We start from the raw sequence: 22349 nt of genomic DNA on the forward strand, positions 1-22349 counted from the left end.
CAAGAGTTAACGGGAGGCGGGGGTGGTGTGGGACATGTGTCACAGGGGTCAGTACTGGGCCTCAGCTGTGTACTGTCTCGATCCATCACTGTGATGAAGGCACCAAATGCATGGTTGTGAAATTTACAAAAAATTGAGATTACATTGTGGTCAGGGATGAAAGCTGTTCTCACCTGTGACAAGCTAAATCTACAAAGAACATAGAACATAGAAGAATACAGCGCAGTACAGGCCCTTTGGCCCTCGATGTTGCGCCGATCCAAGCCCACCTAACCTATACTAACCCACTATCCTCCATATACCTATCCAATGCCCGCTTAAATGCCCATAAAGAGGGAGAGTCCACCACTGCTACTGGCAGGGCATTCCATGAACTTACGACTCGCTGAGTGAAGAACCTACCCCTAACTTCAGTCCTATATCTACCCCCCCTTAATTTAAAGCTATGCCCCCTTGTAATACCCGACTCCATACGCGGGAAAAGGTTCACACTGTCAACCCTATCTAACCCCCTAATCATCTTGTACACCTCAATCAAGTCACCCCTAAACCTTCTTTTCTCTAATGAAAACAGCCCCAAGTGTCTCAGTCTTTCCTCATACGATCTTCCTTCCATACCAGGCAACATCCTGGTAAACCTCCTCTGCACCCGTTCCAGTGCCTCCACATCCTTCCTATAGTATGGCGACCAAAACTGCACACAATATTCCAGATGCGGCCGCACCAGAGTCTTATACAACTGCATCATGACCTCAGGACTCCGGAACTCAATTCCTCTACCAATAAAAGCCAGTACGCCATATGCCTTCCTCACCGCACTATTTTCCTGGGTGGCAACTTTCAGAGATCTGTGTACATGGACACCAAGATCCCTCTGCTCATCCACACTACCAAGTATCCGACTATTAGCCCAGTACCCCATCTTTTTGTTATTCTTCCCAAAGTGAATCACCTCACACTTAGCTACATTGAATTCCATTTGCCACCTTTCTGCCCAGCTCTGCAGCTTCTCTATATCCTGCTGTAACCTGCCACATCCTTCCTCACTGTCAACAACTCCTCCGACTTTCGTATCATCCGCAAACTTGCTCACCCAACCTCTAACCCCTCTTCCAGGTCATTTATAAAAATGACAAACAGCAATGGTCCCAAAACAGATCCTTGTGGAACACCGCTAGTGACGGCACTCCATGAAGAAACTTTGCCATCAACTACTACCCTCTGTCTTCTTCCATCCAGCCAATTCCTAATCCAAACCTCCAACTCACCCTCAATGCCATATCTCCGTATTTTCTGCAGTAGCCTACCATGGGGAACCTTATCAAACGCCTTACTAAAATCCATATATACCACATCTACCGCTTTCCCCTCATCAACCTCCTTCGTCACCTTTTCAAAGAATTCAATAAGGTTTGTGAGGCACGACCTGCCCTTCACAAAACCATGCTGACTATCCTTGATCACATTATTCCTATCCAGATGTGCATAAATCCTATCCCTTACAATTCTCTCTAAGACTTTGCCCACAACAGAAGTGAGACTCACCGGCCTATAGTTACTAGGGTTATCCCTACTCCCCTTTTTGAACAAGGGAACCACATTTGCTATCCTCCAGTCTTCTGGCACTACTCCTGTAGACAAAGAGGACATAAAAATTAAGGCCAATGGCTCTGCAATCTCCTCCCTTGCTTCCCAGAGAATCCTAGGATAAATGCCATCAGGCCCAGGGGACTTATCTATTTTCACCTTTTCCAGGATTTCCAACACCTCTTCTCTACATACCTCAAAGCCATCCATTCTACTTATTTGTGACTCAGTATTCACATCGACGACAATGCCCTGTTCCTGAGTAAATACTGAAGAAAAGTATTCATTCAGTGTCTCCCCAATCTCTTCCGCCTCCACACGCAATTTCCCACTACTATCCTTGACTGGACCTATTCCTACCCTAGTCATTCTTTTATTCCTAACATACCTATAGAAAGCCTTAGGGTTTTCCCTAATCCTACCGACTAAGGACCTTTCATGTCCCCTCCTTGCTGCTCTTAGCTCTCTCTTCAAGTCCTTCCTGGCTACCCTATAACTCTCAATCGCCCCAATTGAACCTTCACGTCTCATCTTGAGATAGGCCGCCCTCTTCCATTTTACAAGGGATTCCAATTCCTTATTAAACCACGGCTCCCTCGCACGACCCTTTCCTCCCTGCCTGACAGGTACATAATTATCAAGGACACTCAATAGTTGCTCCTTGAACAAGCTCCACATATCATTTACACTCTTGCCTTGGAGTCTACTTTTCCAAGCCACACATCCTAAGTCATGCCTCACCGCATCATAATTTCCCTGACCCCAGCTATAACTCTTGCCCTGTAGTACACACTTATCCCTCTCCATCACGAGAGTAAAAATCACCGAATTATGGTCACTATCCCCAAAGTGCTCACCTACCTCTAATTCTAACACCTGGCCTGGTTCGTTACCCAGAACCAAATCCAGTATGGCCTCACCTCTTGTTGGCCTGTCTACATAAAAGGGGTAAAGAAAAGTTAAATAAGTGGGCAAAAACTTGACAGATACAGGAAAACGTGGGAAAATGCAAACTTGCTGATTTTAGTGGGAAGATTCAAAAAGTAGGGGTATGTTATTTAAATGGAGGGAGATTGCAGAACTCTGCTATATGGAGGGAGAGGGGTGTCTGGTACATGAATCACGTTACCTTAGTGCATAGGGACAGCGAGTGGTTAGGAAGGCAAATGGGATGGTGCCCAGGGAAATGGAATATAAATCACAGAGAAGGCTGGATCTGCAGAGGGAGGCACACAGTTAGGGCTTCAAGTCCAGTAAGACTTTTCATCAGATGAAATCTCGAAATGTTAACTCTGTGTCTCTCTCTCACTCTCTCTCCCCACAGATGCTGCCAGACCTGCTGAGTTCCTCCAGCATTCTCTGTGTCTGCTTCAGATTTCCAGCATCCACAGGTATTTTACTTTTGAAGAAGGAGTGAAGTTTTGTTACAAATATGAATGGTATGGGGTGAGCCCAAAGCGGGAGTACCTGTGTACAGTTTTTGGTCTCCTTATTTAAGGATGTACTTGTAATTAAAGCAATTCAGAGAAGATTCACTCGACTAATCTGTGGAGTTAAGGTGTTACTCTGAGGATAGGTTGGACATCCTGGGACTGTATCCATTGGAGTTTTGTAGATTGAGACATATAAAGTTCTGAGGGAACCTGACAGGGTGTATACTCAAATGACAGATGTGGGTACAATTACAACATTTAAAAGACATTTGGATAAGTTCATGAATAGGAAAGGTTTGGAGGGATATGGGCCAGGAGAGGGCAGGTAGGACTAGTTTAGTTTGGGAACATGGTCAGCATGGACTGAAGGGTCTGTTTCCGTGCGGTATAACTCCACACTCTATGATTCTATGTATCCGGAGGCTAGAGTATCTAGAAGAATATTCTATGTATCTAGAGAGTATCTATAAGATACATTGTTTAAACTAGGACTTCCTCAGAAGTCTAATAAATCCATCAAACACAATTTCCCTTCCATAGCAGCATGTGCACTCTGCCTGATTACACTGAGATTTTTTAAATGCCCTGTTACTCCCTCCGTAATACTAGATTCTGAGATCCTCCCTGAAACATGAGACTAACTGGTCCTACAACCCATTCTCTGACTCCCACCTTCCCATCTCCCTCCGCTGGTAAGAAGATGATAGAATCATTTCCTTGCTCAGAAAACAATGGACAGTGGTGGAGACGGGGACGTTGAACATTTTAAAAACTGAGTTAGACAAATCATTGTTAAAAATCACACAACACCAGGTTATAGTCCAACAGGTATAATTGGAAGCTCACTAGCTTTCGGAGCATCACTCCTTCATCAGGTCGTAGTGGAGAGCTCAATCCTAACACACAGAATTTATAGCAAAAATTTACAGTGTGATGTAACTGAAATTATACATTGAAAAATTGATTGTCTGTTAAGCCTTTCATCTGTTAGAATACCGTGATAGTTTCACTTCTTTCATGTGTAAATGACAAAACCTTTTTTTAAAAAAGTTGCATTCTCGGGTTAGCTGTTAACAATGGTGATAGCTAGACAATATGTTGAAGGTGTTAGCCCCCTGTGTTCTCTGTCTATGACCTGATGTTTAGATTGATTCTAATCTAGAAAGTGAGATAACAGAGTTTCACATGAATTCTTGCAGTTTTGAGCTCAGAGTTCTACATGAATGTATGCAGTTTTTTGAGCAAAGTACAATGTAACTCTGCAAGTACAAATTCACCCCACAAAATAAAAGTGTGCATGTGGGTCTTTGTCTGTGTGTGTCCAGTGACCCTTCCTCAGAACTGTTCTCTCTGTTTTTGTAAACCTAATTAATGTCCACCTGACAGGAAATGTGTGGTTTAATAAAATTCAATGAAAGACTAAGATTGCTTTATTGAAATGTAGGTGTCTAATATTTATCGAGGACAACAGCAGCTGTTTTTGTCTGTAATGAGGAGACTCAAAGTTTGTGCGAAGATCTGTACACGGAGAAAGACCACGGAACGAGGACATACCACAACCAAAAGGACTAGCCACACTACCATACATCAGGAGCATCTCGGAACTGACAGCCAGACTACTGAGACCCCTAGGACTCATAACAGCACACAAACCAACAGCCACGCTCAGACAACAACTCACCAGAACGAAGGACCCAATACCCAACATGAGCAAAACTAATGTAGTGTACAAAATACCATGCAAGGACTGCACAAAACACTATATAGGACAAACAGGAAGACAGCTAACAATCCACATACATGAACATCAACTAGCCACGAAACGACACGACCAGCTATCCTTAGTAGCCACACACGCAGACAACAAGCAGCATGAATTCGACTGGGACAACACTACTATCATAGGGCAAGCCAGACAGAGAACAGCCAGGGAATTCCTAGAGGCATGGCATTCATCCACAAACTCCATCAACAAACACATCGACCTGGACCCAATATACCAACCACTACAGCGGACAGCTGAAACTGACAACCGGAAGCGGCAGGGACAGACCACTATAAACACCGGAGGAAACATCAAAGAAGCGCTTCACAGGAGGCTCCCAAGCACTGATGATGTCGCCTAGCCAGGGGACGAAACGTTTGCAACAAAAACTTCCAGCTCGGCGAACAGAACCACAGCAATGAGGAGACTCTAAGTATCCTGAGAGCCAGAAAAGGCTGGAGGGTTCTGGCACAATCTGGAACTTATCATTGTTTCTAGGATGAAAGGTAATAGTGGACAGGGAATGCTCACTGATATTTCTGCTTGGATACAAAGCTCATTGTGTTCCTTGTCCCCCTGGAGAAGGGGATGGAGGATGTCATTCTCAGTCAGGTCACAGGGTTCTCAATAAGCCCAGAAATAACTCCGAGAATGAGAGAGAGCGAGAGAGATGGGAGTATTGCGTTTTTTTTTTGGTCTTGTGGGATCGATTGCCACCTGGAAGGGGAAACTACAAAAAGAATGGTTGTTGTGGTTCTGTTCACTGAGCTGGGAATTTGTGTTGCTGACGTTTCGTCCCCTGTCTAGGTGACATCCTCAGTGCTTGGGAGCCTCCTGTGAAGCGCTTCTGTGATGTTTCCTCCGGCATTTATAGTGGTTTGTCTCCAAGGCAATGTCTCCAATGGTGTCTGCCAAGGCTGTACCTTAAGCAGAAGAAATATTAACCATATTGACTTGGGCAATTTTCCAGATCATTGGGTAGATGCCAGTGTTGCAGCTGTACTGGAAGGGCTTGGCTAGGGGTGTGAGAAGCTCTGGAGCACAAGTTTCCATTCCAGCAACAGTCCTGAAGACTCGTGCTCCAGAACTTACCACTCCCCTAGCCAGGCTGTTCCAGTACAATTACAACACTTTCATCTACCTGACAGTGTGGAAAGTTACCTAGGCATGTCCTGTACACAAAAAGCTGGACAAATCCAACCCAGCCAATTACCGCCCAATCAGTCTACTCTCCATCATCAGTAAAGTGATGGAAGGGGTCATCAACAGGACTATCAAGCAGCACCTGCTCAGCAATAACCTGCTCAGTGACGCCCAGTTTGGGTTCTGCCAGGGTCACTCAGCTCCTGACCTCATTACAGCCTCGGTTCAAACATGGACAACAGAGCTGAATTCCAGAGGGGAATTGACATCAAGACTTCATTCGACCAAGTGTGGCATCAAGGAGCCCTTGCAAAACCGGAATCAATGGGGACAAATTCTCTGTCAGTAATCACAGCTCCAGGACATCACTGCAAGAGCTCCTCAGGGTAGTGTCCCAGGCCCAACACCTTCAACTGCTTCATCAATAACCTTCCCTCTATCGTATGGTCAGAAGTAGGGATGTTCACCAATCGTTGCACTATGTTCAGTACCATTCATGACTTCTCTGATAGTGAAGCAGTCCATGTTCAAATGCAGCAAGACCTGGACAATATCCAGGCTTGGGCTGACAAGTGGCAAGTCACATTCATGTCACACAAATGCCAGGATATGACCATCACCAATAAGAAACAGCCTAACCCCAGCCCTTTGAAATCCAATGGTGTTACCATCACTGAATCCTTCACTATCAACATCCTGGGGGTTACCATTGACCAGAAATTCAACTGAACTCACCTCATAAACACAGAGGATACATGAGCAGGTCAGAGGCTAGGAATATTGCGGCAAGTAACTCCCTCCTGACATTCCAAAGCCTGTCCACCATCTACAAGTCAGGAGTGTGATGGAATACTCCCCATTGGCCTGGATGGGGGCAGCCCCAACAATATTCAAGATACTTAGCATCATCTAGGGCAAAGCAGCCCTCTTGATTGGGACCATATCCTCAAACATCCACTCCCTCCACCACCAACACTCAGTAGCAGCAGTGTGTACTGTCTACAAGATGCACTGCAGAAATTCACCAAAGATCCTCAGACAGCACCTTCCAAACCCACAACCACTTCCATCTAGAAGGACAGGGGCAGCAGACACATGGGAACACCACTCCCCTCCAAGCCGCTCACCATCTTGACTTGTAATTTATATCGCCGTTCCTTCACTGTCGCTGGGTGAGAATCCTGGATCACCCGCTGTAATGGCATTATGAGCCAACCCACAGCAGATGGACTGCAGCAGTTCAAGAAGGCAGCTCACCCCCCCCACCCCCAACCTTCTCAAGGGGCAACTAGGGACGGGCAATAAGTGCTGGGCCCACCCCAGGTCCCATAGTTAATGAAGGAACATAAATATAGTTCACCAGACAGAACGTGGGTGGGAGCTCACACTTACTTTGAAAACTAAATTTAGGAGGAGGTAAGACTGGAGAGTTTATCCATCTGCACTTCAACAGAGGATTCCCAGGAAAAGTGGATATAATACGAGGAAAAGTAAAAAACAGTATCAAAACCCTTGAGAATGGAGAGATATGCTATTACTGGTTTTGCGTTCAGCTGCTTGGATTCCTCAGTTCTGCAAATCTTTCCATTGCACACCCTTCCTTTAATTAACCCTCTCAAAAACCTAAGGAAACTTTGGACTGGCTCTGGGAAAAATTGCATGTCTGCTGAAGAGATTGAGTAACAACATTGTTGTCTTCTGTCTTCACAAGAAGGAGAAAGGTGAAAATTATGTTCGGGAGTCCAACCATTGGAACTCATTCTCTGAGCTATGTTCAATTAGTTTTAAAAAAACACTCTTGCCAAGCAACGAATATGTGTCTTCCAATTACGTTGCCTATGAAAAGGAAATAGCATTAAGTTAACAGTTTTTCTTCTACTGGGCTTTTGAGGCACTAAACAGTTTAAAACATGGAATCTTGTCATGTGTCCAACTTTCACAACTGTAAGAGCAAGCAGTAAAACACATATTGGACCAACTTATCGTGTTACTTCAAAATGGACCTCCAGTGCTTTCAGCTCCAAGTGCGACATTTTCATTTTAACTGGATTTTCTTCCTGGATTATAACTGGGAGTTTGAATTTCTCTTTAAGAGTTACTGGTCTTTGGAAATAATAGACATAGAATGGCAATTTATTGTCATTCTGCATACTGCAGTGAAAAGTAAAAATTTATCACAGAAATATTATAGAAAGGACAACCAGGGAACTACAGACCAGTTATCCTAACATCTGTTGTGAGGATATCATTGGAGATATAATCAGGAATGGGAGAGCAGAACACATTGAAAATTTTCAGTTAAGCGGGGAGAGCCACATGACAGGTATAGAATGCCTACAGTGTGGAAGCAGGCCATTCAGTCCATCAAGTCCACACCGACCCTCTGAAGAGCATCCCACCCAGACCCACCCCCCTATCCTGTCTCTGTAACCGTGTATTTCCTATGACCAATCCACCTAACCTACACATCCCTGGACACTCTGGGCATTTAGCATGGCTAATCCACCTGGCCTGCGCACCATTGGATAATGGAAAGAAACCAGAGCACTTGGAGGAAACCCAAGCAGACACAGGGAGAATGTGCAAACTCCACACAGACAGTCGCCTGGGGGTGAAATCGAACATGGGTCCCCAGTGCTGTGAGGCAGCAGTATTAACCACTGAGCCACCATGCCACCTTTAGATCATGCCTGACAAATCTCATTGCATTTTTGAAGAGGTGACTGAGGGGAATGTCCAAGTGTGTGGTTTATATGTACAGAGGGCAATTGATAAAATCCAAATGAGAGACTGCTAACTCAGATAGGAACCTACAGAATTGAGGGCAAGTTACTGACATGGCTGGGAAATGGTTGGGGTGGTAGGTGACAATGTAAGGATAATGGGTAGGTACTCAGGTTGGCAGGATGTGATCAGAGGTGTCCCCCAGGAATCTATGTCAGGGCCTCAATTATTCATGTGATTTATTAGTGACAGAGAAAGGCATATATTCAAATTTACTGGTGGCTCTATGTTAAGTGGCATTGTAGACAATGTAGATGATAGCATGGAATTACAGAGGGATATTGATAGACTAAATGAATGGGCAAAACTGTGGCAGATGGAGTTCAATGTGAGCAAGTGTGAGGTTAATTAATTTGTACCAAGAAGGGGTAGATCAGGGAACTTTCTAGATGGTATGAAGTTAAATACAGTGGATGTCCAAGAAGACTTGGGGTTCAGGTACGAAGATCTCTACAATGACACAAACCAGTGCAAAAAATAATCAGGAAAGCTAATGGAATGCTGGATTTTATGTCTAGAGGAGTGAGGTACAAGGATGGAGAGGTTATCCAGCAGTTATACAAGAGCCTGGTTAGACCCCAGTTGGAGTACTGAGAGCAGATCTGGGCACTGCACCTTGGAAAAGATACGTTGGCCTTGGAGAGAGGACAAGGTAGGTTTACTTCAGGGATTAAGTTATGAGGAGACACCAGGTGATGTCAAGGTTTGGGCCTGATAGTGGGCTTGGACTTTAGGCAGATCAGGCAGGATAGTTACCTGATATACTGCAGAGTTTCTCTATGAACCGCACCCTAGTCAAGCAGTTGGAAATGCTTATCCAAGCTACACCGATTCAGTTAAAATAAACTCATGCCAAAAAAACAATAATTGTTCCTTTCATTTCAACTCCCTTGCCACAATGAACTCTTGTAGACAGCAAAATACTTAGTGGGGAAGCTCAGAAACACAGAACCTGTACTTTTCCCCTCGGATCCACTGATTGCATACATGAACTTGTAAATCTCTTGGAACAAACATGGAAAACATTGTGGATTCTGGGAATTCTGAAATGAGAAACAGAAAATTCTGGGAAATATTCAGCAGGCTAGGTGGAGAGAGTAAAATGGAGGTCATTGAAGAGATTTATTACACAGAGTCCTTGAGCTGACCCATTACTGCTGTTTTCCCTCTCTCTCTCTCTCTCTCTCTCTCTCTCTCCACAAGAGTTGCCTTCACCTGCCCAGAGCTCTCTGTTTCAGTGATAGTTTTCTCTGGACCACACAGAATACAACCTGGGTCACGGGTTTGATCTTTGTTTTGGGACTAACCCAGACTTTAACTCCTGATAATGTCTAGAGAAATGATTTACATAGACTAACACCTGTCTGTGCCTGTGATAGAGAGACTGGGCAACCAAGTGCCGAATGAGGGTCATGGTCGTTGCATTAACCCCAAATCACTTGGACAGTAATTTCTCATTCTGGCTGGCTTTCAGTCCTGATGTGGGCCCCTGTTATTCTCACCAGGAAACTGTGCAATACATTGGAAGTGGTTTGAGCTGGTGCTGATTTACGTGGCGCTCTCATGGGTCTCCTAGTCCATTCACTCCAACACTGTTTGTCCTGGCTCTGAGCTGTGCAATTCTCTCCCTGAACTTCTCCACTGCTTCAGGACAGCCCTTGAATTGGGCGGAACAATCATGTGGAGGCTAGAGGGACATCCTGAAGTGTTTCAACATGTGGCTCAGTGGTTAGCACTCCTACCGCACAGGGCCAGGGACCTGGGTTCAATCCTAGCCTCAGGTGACCATCTGTGTGGCGTTTGCACATTCTCCCCGTATCTGCATGGGCTTCCTACCCCAGTCCAAGAGATGTACAGGTTAGGGTGGATTGGCCGTGCTAAATTACCCCATAGTGTCCCAGGGATGTGCAGGTTAGGGTGGATTGGCCATGCTAAATTACTCCATAGTGTCCAAGGGATGTGCAGGTTGGGATGGATTAGCCATGCTAAATTACCCCATAGTGTCCCAGGGATGTGCAGGTTGGGGTGGATTGACCATGCTAAATTACCCCATAGTGTCCAAGGGATGTGCAGGTTAGGGTGGATTGGCCATGCTCAATTACCCCATAGTGTCCCAGGGATGTGCAGGTTGGGATAGATTAGCCATGCTAAATTACCCCATAGTGTCCAAGGGATGTGCAGGTTGGGGTGGATTGGCCATGCTAAATTACCCCATAGTGTCCCAGGGATGTGCAGGTTGGGATAGATTAGCCATGCTAAATTACCCCATAGTGTCCAAGGGATGTGCAGGTTAGGGTGGATTGGCCATGCTAAATTACTCCATAGTGTCCAAGGGATGTGCAGGTTGGGATGGATTAGCCATGCTAAATTACCCCATAGTGTCCAAGGGATGTGCAGGTTGGGGTGGATTGGCCATGCTAAATTACCCCATAGTGTCAAAGGGATGTGCAGGTTGGGATGGATTGGCCATGCTCAATTACCCCATAGTGTCCAAGGGATGTGCAGGTTGGGGTGGATTGGCCATGCTAAATTACCCCATAGTGTCCCAGGGATGTGCAGGTTAGGGTGGATTGGCCATGATAAATTACTCCATAGTGACCCAGGGATGTGCAGGTTGGGGTGGATTGGCCATGCTAAATTACACCATAGTGTCCCAGGGATGTGCAGGTTAGGGTGGATTGGCCATGCTAAATTACCCCATAGTGTCCCAGGGATGTGCAGGTTGGAGTGGATTGGCCATGCTAAATTACCCCATAGTGTCCCAGGGATGTGCAGGTTGGGGTGGATTGGCCATGCTAAATTACCCCATAGTGTCCCAGGGATGTGCAGGTTAGGGTGAATTGGCCATGCTAAATTACCCCATAGTGTCCCAGGGATGTGCAGGTTGGGATGGATTGGCCATGCTAAATTACCCCATAGTGTTCCAGGGATGTGCAGGTTAGGGTGGATTGGCCATGCTAAATTACCCCATAATGTCCCAGGGATGTGCAGGTTGGGATGGATTGGCCATGCTAAATTACCCCATAGTGTCCAAGGGATGTGCAGGTTGGGGTGGATTGGCCATGCTAAATTACCCCATAATGTCCAAGGGATGTGCAGGTTGGGGTGGATTGGCCATGCTAAATTACCCCATAGTGTCCCAGGGATGTGCAGGTTAGGGTGGATTGGCCATGCTAAATTACTCCATAGTGACCCAGGGATGTGCAGGTTGGGGTGGATTGGCCATGCTAAATTACCCCATAGTGTCCCAGGGATGTACAGGTTAGGGTGGATTGGCCATGCTAAATTACCCCATAGTGTCCCAGGGATGTGCAGGTTAGGGTGGATTGGCCATGCTAAATTACCCCTTAGTGTCTTAGGGATGTGCAGGTTGGGGTGGATTGGCCATGCTAAATTACCCCATAGTGTCCCAGGGATGTGCAGGTTAGGGTGGATTGGCCATGCTAAATTACCCCTTAGTGTCTTAGGGATGTGCAGGTTGGGGTGGATTGGCCATGCTAAATTACCCCATAGTGTCTTAGGGATGTGCAGGTTGGGGTGGATTGGCCGTGATGAATTACCCCATAGTGTCCCAGGGATGTGCAGGTTAGGGTGGATTGGCCGTGATAAATTACCCCATAGTGTCTTAGGGATGTGCAGGATGGGGTGGATTGGCCGTGATAAATTACCCCATAGTGGCCCAGGGATGTGCAGGTTAGGGTGGATTGGCCGTGATAAATTACCCCATAGTGTCCCAGGGATGTGCAGGTTAGGGTGGATTGGCCATGCTAAATTACCCCATAGTGTCCCAGGGATGTGCAGGTTAGGGTGGATTGGCCATGCTAAATTACCCCATAGTGTCTTAGGGATGTGCAGGTTGGGGTGGATTGGCCGTGATAAATTACCCCATAGTGTCCCAGGGATGTGCAGGTTAGGGTGAATTGGCCGTGATAAATTACCCCATAGTGTCCCAGGGATGTGCAGGTTAGGGTGAATTGGCCATGCTAAATTACCCCATAGTGTTCCAGGGATGTGCAGGTTAGGGTGGATTGGCCGTGCTAAATTACCCCATAGTGTCCCAGGGATGTGCAGGCTAGGGTGGATTGGCCATGCTAAATTACCCCATAGTGTCCCAGGGATGTGCAGGTTAGGGTGGATTGGCCATGCTAAATTACCCCATAGTGTCTTAGGGATGTGCAGGTTGGGGTGGATTGGCCATGCTAAATTACCCCATAGTGTCCCAGGGATGTGCAGGTTGGGGTGGATTGGCCATGCTAAATTACCCCATAGTGTCCAAGGGATGTGCAGGTTGGGGTGGATTGGCCGTAATAAATTACCCCATAGTGTCCAAGGGATGTGCAGGTTGGGGTGGATTGGCCGTAATAAATTACCCCATAGTGTCCAAGGGATGTGCAGGTTGGGGTGGATTGGCCATCTGCCCCCATTCATCTTCAAGATACCCTCCTTGCTTTTGTAATGTGTACCCCTACAGTTGGGCATCCTTTATCTGCCTGTATTATTGATGATTTATGAATCTGTACATTCTGGTCACCCTGCTGTTGCATTAGAGTTCTAGCCTTTGCTTTATATCATCACTCCACCTTCTCCCTATATAAATAAGTCCCTTCACCTTGCCTCTGAACTCATCTGTCTCTGACAGCTGTTCCATCCATTTAGTTATGTCCCTTCGAAGATCCACCCTATCCTCCAGTAACTGTGCTATCATCTGCCCCAGGAACCCCTTGCCCAAACCCCTCTCCGTTAGGCTGCCTCCCCGAAATCTACTCCTTGGACCAATGTTTCTACATGACAGCTGGAGTTATTTTGTTAGTTATCGCTGGTGTTGTTTGACATGACCATTTTCCTCCATGCAGCTGATGGTCTTGCTTTTGTTGAGATGGCTTTCCTGACTTTCCCTCCCAATTTCCTGAAGGGGGGGGGGGGGGAGGGATTTCTGAGCTGCTTCTCTGCATATGTCAGACTGGGTTCAGAATCCAGCATTTTGCCATTGTTGGCAATTCATTTCAATAGGTTGCTGCCACACAGTGGCCAGTCTAGACACTGTTTGACTGTGTGAGGCATCACAGCGGTGCAGAATAGAACAGTGAGACGGGTAGAGACGGCTTTGCAACCTTTTCAGTGACACAGACACTTAATACTTAAGGGTCAATATCCTTGTTTGACGAGTCATCTGTTAATGGGGTGTAATGTGATTCTTTGTTCTGATGTCTGAAAACCATTTGAGCTAATGACACCATCCACTGACCAATCTTATTCAATTAGGGAAGGAAAACTCCACCATTTTTATTGCCATTTCCTCAATGTGATTGTAGGTAATGAAATTTACCTTAGCTGGACATTTTCTACACTGCTTGGTCTGTGTCAGGCACAGAGTGGAGAACGTGGACTGTATCACCTCTCCATGTGCCGTATTGTGCTGTTTTATTTTTATTCTCTGATTGTTGCCATAGAGTGCTGTCTGACTGGAGGGGAAGACAGGGGAGGGTGGTTTAACCTGAGGGTCATCATGCCTCGGGCAAGGGGAGAGGTTGGGAAGGAGAGTCCCTCATAGTGACCTCGGCGGGTGATGGGAATCGAACCAACGCTGTTGGCAACACAAACCAGCGGTCCAGCCAATCGAGCTAAACCCACCCCAACCTGTGACGCTTATCAATGACAGGGTAAGATGTCGATGACCAGCCGCCCGCAAAACATCAGCTGTGGCTCTCACTCCCCGAAATGGAAGATTGTGGGTTCAAGTCCCACTCCCAGAAGCAAAGCTGATCCTGCAACGCTGCATTATCTGGAATACTGCCTCTCCCATAGATGTTAAACCTAGAAACTAGGAGCAAAAGTAGGGCCATTTGGCCCTTCTAGCTCACTGTTTAGATCAGAGTGGTGCTGGAAAAGCACAGCAGGTCAGGCAGCATCCGAGGAGCAGGAAAATCGACATTTCGGGCAAAAGCCCTTCATCAGGAATCTCGTCGATTTTCCTGCTCCCCAGGACATCTCTGCAGGAGTCCCTCAGGGCAGTGTCCGAGGCCCAACCACCTCCAGTTGCTTCATCAATGACCATCCCTCCATCACAAAGTCAGAAATTGCACCGTCCTCAAATACTGCAGCTACCATGTCCAAAGGTCACAAAACCTTGACCAAGAAACTCCAGTTGGGTGTGTTTCTGGAAGCTTCATCACATGACCTTTATCCCCATGACATTTCCCATGCTCATACCATTGGTCCACCAGTCAGGCACATGATCTTTCCACAGCCAATCGGAAAAGGAACAGTCAGTGTTGCCCAACTTGTTAACTATGATTATTAAGTAAACAACATTTCATTCCTCCCCCAGAATCTATTCTTGCATCCCATAATTGATCAAAAGCAATCAGTTATTTGTTTAAAATCCCTCCTGCCTTGCCTCCTGGGATTTGCTGCCCCATTGTTCAGAAAAAGATCTTCAGTTCCGGGAAGAATGACAAACATCAGTCCTTTGCTCTTTTTCCTAGACTACTCTGATGTTTTTCCCCCACTTTTCCCATCCACATCATGTAATAGAAGCAGATGAAAAGAAATTGAAAAATCTCCAGGCTGTGGGAAAATGTTCAAGTCAACAGGATCCGGACAAGTGCAAGGCTTTTATGTGAGTGAATCTTTTTCTGATCTTCAATTTCAGTGAAGCTTCAGTGTGAGCAGGAACAAGAAGATTAAAATCTATACATCTTCTCCTTAATATTGCTTCTCAGTTGTAAACATTCTGTAGGCAATTTGCCAACTGCTGAATATGGCTGGAGACTGTGTGTTTGTCAACAGAAGAAAGAGAGCTGGAACAGCACAGGAGATGGCCATTCAGCCTATCTTGTCTGTACTGGCCCTTTGAAGAGACTGTACAATTAGTTCCACACCTCCCTCTGTTCCTTCCCAGAAACCCTGAAAATCTCTCTTTGAGTCATAGAGTCATATAACTCAGAACAGATCTTTTAGTCTAACAAGTTCATGCCAAACCTAATCCCAAACTAAACTAGTCCCACCAGCCTGCTCCTGGCCCAGATCCCTCCAAACCTTTCCTATTCCTGTCCTTATCCAAATGTCTTTTAAACATTGTAACTGTACCCACATCCACCACTTCCTCAGGAAGGTCATTCCACACGCTAACCACTGTCTGTTTAAAAAAAAATTCCTTCATGTCTTTTTAAAATATTTCACCTCTCACTTACTCCTGAAATCCCCCAATCAAGGGTAAAGATATCTACCATTCACCTTATGATCTTAGAAACATCTATAAGGTCACCCCACAAGTTTCTACACTCCAGCGAATAAAGTCCCAGCATATAGAGTTAGAGAAATGTACAGCATGGAAACAGACCCTTCGGTCCAACCCGTCCATGCCGACCAGATATCCCAACCCAATCTAGTCCCACCTGCCAGCACCCAGCCCATATCCCTCCAAACCCTTCCTATTCATATACCCATCCAAATGCCTCTTAAATGTTGCAATTGTACCAGCCTCCACCACATCCTCTGGGAGCTCATTCCATACACGTACCACCCTCTGTGTGAAAAAGTTGCCCCTTAGGTCTCTTTTATATCTTTCCCCTCTCACCCTAAACCTATGCCCCCTAGTTCTGGACTCCCCGACCCAGGGAAAAGACTTTGCCTATTTATCCTATCCACCTCTCCTTCCAAATTAAATCCTCCATTCCCAGCAATATCCTGGTAAATCTCTGCGGAATCCTCTCCAGTTTAATAATATCCTTCCTACAATAAGGCAACCAGAACAGGCCTCATCAATGTCCTGTACAATCTCAACATAACATCCCAACTCCTGCACTCAAGGGTCTGAGCAATGAAGGCAAGTGGGCTAAACCCCTTCTTAACCACCCTGTCTACATGTGATGCAAACTTCAAAGAATTATGTATCTGAATCCATAGGTCTCTGTTCTTCAACAGTACCCAAGGCCCTGCTTTTAATTGTCTAAGTCCTGCTCTTTGTTTGTTTTGCCAAAATGCAAAATCTCACATTTATCCAAATTAAATCCATTTGCCGCTCCTCAGCCCATTAACCTAATTGATCAAGATCTCTTTGTAATCTTAGGTAACCTACTTCATTGTGTACTGTACCATCAATCTCGGTGTTATCCACAACATACTAACCACGCCTCATCCAAATCATTTATATAAAATGACAAACAACAGTGGACCCAGCACCGACCCCTGAGGAACACCGCTGGTCACAGGCCTCCAGTCCGAAAAACAACCCTCCACCACCACCCTCTGTCTCCCGTCATTGCGCCAATTTGTACCCAATCGACAAACTCCCCCTGAAACCCATGTCATCTAACTTTACTAATTAGTCTACCATGCAGAACCTCGTCGAAGGCTTTACTAAAGTCCCAGTAAGCAATGTGTACAGCTCTACCTACATCGATCTTAGCTACTTCCTCAAAAAACGTAGTGAAGTTTGTGTGATTCGATTTCCCTTTCACAAGACCATACTGACTATCCCTAATCATTCATCATCTCTCCATATGCATTTAAATCCTATCTTTCAGAATCATTTCCAACAACTTACCCACCACTGAAGTCAGATGTACAGGCCTATAGTTCCCAGGCTTCCCCTTACATCCCTTTTTAAACAAACACACATTAGCCAGTCTCTAGTCAGCTAACCTGTATTTATAGTTGATACAAATAATTTCCTCCCTAACATTCCCCAATGTCTTTACGATAGAACCTACACTCACTCTGCTTACAGCCAGTATGCTCCAAAAATCACGTGATCCCAGCTGTTTGTGTTATCTTGTGTCCTCTGGTTACTGCCCCAGCCCCACAAGTTTCCTGTTGTTCTCTCGATGAAAATGCTTCATCAGTTCAGGCTGACACCCTGCAGCGAAGTGCTGAAGGAGAACTGCATTGTAGAAGGTGCTGACCTTTGAGTGAGATGTTAGACCGAGAGCTCATGGCTCTGCTTTGAAAAAAGCACGGACGTTATTGCCAGTTCCCTTTCCGATTCCCAGCCCTCCTTCACACGGAGACAGATTATCTGACCATTCCCCCATTCCTGCTTATCGGAGCTTGCTGATTGCAAATTGGTTCCATATGTTACGTTGTTATTCCATTGGTTGGAAAGTGCCTTGGGATATCCACTGGGTGTGGAAACATTATAACGTCCTCCTTTTCCAACAGATAAATGGCAAATAACAATTGTTGAAGCTCAAAACCACATACAGATATAGTGTCGATCCAGAACTCTTGCAGTGCAACAATGATGAGTATGGCTCAAACCCATAGCATTCTGAGTCAGATAGAAGGCAGTACTGAGTCACTGAGCCTCAGATCACACTCACACTTCACCACCTCAAATGTTATTAGCCCTGAAGTTACAATATTTGGAGAATCTGTACTGGAGACCATTTGGCCCATATGTCTAACACTGTGTTCTGTTCAATAGTGAGTTAAAAATTACACAACACCAAGTTATACGCCACTAGGTTTACAGAACAACCTTGATTATCCGAATGAAATGGGCGGGGTGTATTTTGTTCAGATAACTGATTGTTCGGATAACAGATAACATTTTTACAGGACCTTGAGATCTTGTTCGGATAATCCGAAATTTGAATAATTGGCATTCGGATAACCACCTGATGAAGGAGCAGCGCTCCAAAAGCTAGTGCTTCCAAAGAAACCTGTTGGACTGTAACCTGGTATTGTGTGATTTTTAACTTTGTCCACCTCAGTCCAACACCGGTTCAATACTAAGAACAAGCCAGGCAGGCCCTTTACTGAAATAATGCTGAACCGATTTTGTGTTAAGCAGTTTGCATGGTGATATCCCTCAGTGTGCTTTCAGAATTGTTCTGTTATAGTAAACACTCAAAGGTTCCCACAGAGAAACTATTCAGATTTATTGTATGTTAAACAGTCTGGATAAGAAATTGGCACCAAAGAAACTAGAGCTGTGAAGAGGAATGAGTGGGCTGAGGGAATGATTTCATTCACTACCACTGTCGACGTGCAGAGGTTTCATTAATCTCGGCCTTCCCGATAACATCAGGTCATGTCAGATGGATCCCCAGGAAGATTGCCAGAGTAATTTGGCGGAATACCTCGTCACTGGGATCTTTAAACTTGCACCAAGATGTAGTTAGCTGGATCATTCCTATTGCCCGGAGTCTCGCCCCTCCCACTCTGCATGTTGCCTCCAAGGCTGTGCTGAGCGGGAGACTTGAGTGAGGAAAGATGGAGAGGTTTGTGTCGAGGTTTGTACCAAACGGTTCCATGACACAGGACTCCATGCTCTACAGTCTGTTCCCCAGGACACACACTGAGACGACCATCGATTGCACCTGGAAGACCATCAACTCGGTGAAAAATGCTCTGGTCTGACTGAAACATGTTGGTCTTCCTGAGGAGGGAGCTGACCCTGACTGGTTGTTGCAGACGGGCACATTCCAAGGTCCCAGATTATGTGCTGAGGGACGCACTAAAGCTTGAGGCAGCTGCTGCCAAGGCACAGTGGGGATAGACCACCGTCCTGATGAAGGGCTTCTGCCTGAAACATCAATGTTCCTCCTCCTTGGATGCTGCTTGAGCTGCTGTGCTTTTCCAGCACCACTCTAATCTTGACTCACTTTCACCATCTGAGGTCTTCTTGCTGAAGGTAAATGGAAATCCGTTCAGTTATTGAAACCTCCCAGTACCTCAAATGTACGTAAATACAATCTTCTACATGTAAGAGATGCTTTTGGTTTGTTTAATGGATGAGTCCTCTCCTGAGTGTTGCAGCTTGCATTTTCAAAGATCTAGCACCATGGGCTGAGGGACTGACTAAAGCTTCAGGAAGTGCTACCACCCCACGGTGGGGAACTCTGCTGCACAAGGTCTTTTAGACCGAGTGGACCAAGGAGCCAGAACGGGTAGAAGCCCACGGTTCAGGTGGGACAGTCTCCACCTGAACCGATCTGGTACCAATGTTCTAGCGAAGAGGATAAATAGGGTGGTCAGTAGGACTTTAAACTTCTGAGTTGGGGGGAAGGGAAAGTGAAAGCGACAAGGAGTATGGAGTTAAATGGAAAGATAAGCAGGAGGATAGCATGTATGCAGGTGGATTTAACCTTGAGGCAGATTAGGAGTGCAACAAAAAGGAAGGATAACTTAGGACATCTTATGACTTCCAATATCTCTAATGATAAGAATGTTAGCATTAAGGCACTTTACCTGAATGCTCGTAGCATTCGTAACAAAGTAGATGAACTAACAGCACAGATCGTGAATGATTATGATGTGGTAGGCATCACAGAGACATGGTTACAGGGGGGTCAGGACTGGCAGTTAAACATCCAAGGATTTACAACTTATCGAAAAGACAGGGAGGTGGGCAGAGGGGGCGGGGATGCCTTGTTAGTTAAGAACAAAATTAAATCTATGGCACTGAATGACATAGCGTCGGATGATGTGGAGTCTGTGTGGGTGGAATTGAGGAACCACAAAGACAAAAAAACCACAGTGGGAGTTATGTACAGACCTCCTAACAGTGGTCAGGACCGGGGCGCAACATGTACCGGGAAATAGAGAAGGCATGTCAGAAAGGCAAGGTCAGTGTGATCATGGGGGACTTCAATATGCAGGTGGGCTGGGTAAATAATGTTGCCAGTGGATCCAAAGAAAGGGAATTCTTGGAATGCTTACAGGATGGCTTTTTGGAACAGCTTGTCATGGAGCCCACAAGGGAGCAGGCTATTCTGGGCATAGTGCTATGTAATGAACCAGACTTTATAAAAGATCTTAAAGTAAGGGAACACTTAGGAAGCAGCGATCATAATATGGTAGAGTTCAGTATGCAGTTTGAAAGAGAGAAGGCAAAATCGGATGTAATGGTGTTATCGTTAAATAAAGGTAATTATGAGGGCATGAGAGAGGAACTGACGAAAATAGACTGGAAGCAGAGCCTAGCAGGGAGGACAGTAGAGCTAAAATGGCAGGAGTTTGTGGGTATAATTGAGGACACAGTACAGAGGTTCATCCCCAAGAAAAGAAATATTATCCGAGGAGGGATTAGACAGCCATGGCTGACAAAGGAAGTCAGGAAATGTATCAAAGAAAAAAGAGAGAGCCTATAAAGTGGCCAAGAGCACTGGGAAATCAGAAGATTGGGAAGGCTACAAAAACAAACAGAGGATAACAAAGAGAGAAATAAGGAAGGAGAGGATCAAATATGAAGGTAGGCTAGTCAGTAATATTAGAAATGATAGTAAAAGTTTCTTTCAATACATAAGAAACAAACTACAGGCAAGAGTAGACATTGGGCCACTTCAAACTGATGCTGGAAGCCTAGTGATGGGAGATAAGGAAATAGCTGGAGAACTTAATAAGTACTTTGCATCAGTCTTCACAGTGGAAGACATGAGTAATATCCCAACAATTAAAGGGAGTCAGGGGGCTGAGTTGAGTATGGTTGCCATTACAAAAGAGAAAGTGCTAGAAAAGCTAAAAGGTCTTAAAATTGATAAATCTCCTGGCCCCGATGGGCTACATCCTAGAGTTCTGAGGGAGGTGGCTGAGGAAATAGCGGAGGCGTTGATTGAGATCTTTCAAAAGTCACTGGAGTCAGGGAAAGTCCCGGATGATTGGAAGATCGCTGTTGTAACCCCCTTGTTCAGGAAAGGATCAAGACAAAAGATGGAAAATTATAGGCCAATTAGCCTAACCTCGGTTGTTGGTAAAATTCTAGAATCCATCGTTAAGGATGAGGTTTCTAAATTCTTGGAAGAGCAGGGTCGGATTAGAACAAGTCAACATGGATTTAGTAAGGGGAGGTCGTGTCTGACAAACCTGTTGGGAGTTCTTTGAAGAGGTGACAAGTAGGTTAGACCAGGGAAACCCAGTGGATGTGGTCTATCTAGACTTCCAAAAGGCCTTTATTAAGGTGCCACATGGGAGGCTGCTGAGCAAGGTTAGGGCCCATGGTGTTCGAGGTGAGCTACTAGTATGGATTGAGGATTGGCTGTCTGACAGAAGGTAGAGAGTTGGGATAAAAGGTTCTTTTTCGGAATGGCAGCCGGTGACAAGCGGTATCCCATAGGGTTCAGTGTTGGGGCCACAGCTGTTCACATTATGTATTAATGATCTGGATGAAGGGACTGGGGGCATTCTAGCAAAGTTTGCTGATGATACAAAGTTAGGTGGACAGGCAGGTAGTACTGAGGAAGTGGGGAGGCTGCAGAAGGAACTAGACAGTTTGGAGGAGTGGTCCAGGAAATGGCTGATGGAATTCAATGTGAGCAAATGTGAGGTCTTGTACTTTGGAAAAAAGAATACAAGCATGGACTACTTTCTAAATGGGGAGGAAATTCGTAAAGCCAAAGTACAGAGGGATCTGGGAGTGCTAGTTAAGGATTCTCTAAAGGTAAACATGCAGGTTGAGTCCGTGCTTAAGAAAGCGAATGCAATGTTGTCATTTATCTCAAGAGGGTTGGAATATAAAAGCACTGTTGTGCTACTGAGACTTTATAAAGCTCTGGTTAGGCCCCATTTGGAGTACTGTGTCCAGTTTTGGGCCCCACACCTCAGGAAGGACATACTGGCACTGGAAAGTGTCCAGCGGAGATTCACACGGATGATCTGTGGAATGGTAGGTCTAACATACGAGGAACGGCTGA

This window comes from Chiloscyllium plagiosum, unplaced genomic scaffold (genome assembly GCF_037043375.1).
Source record: "Chiloscyllium plagiosum isolate Xiang-an unplaced genomic scaffold, Cpla_swu_hap1 HiC_scaffold_45, whole genome shotgun sequence".
Taxonomy (NCBI): Eukaryota; Metazoa; Chordata; class Chondrichthyes; order Orectolobiformes; family Hemiscylliidae; genus Chiloscyllium; species Chiloscyllium plagiosum.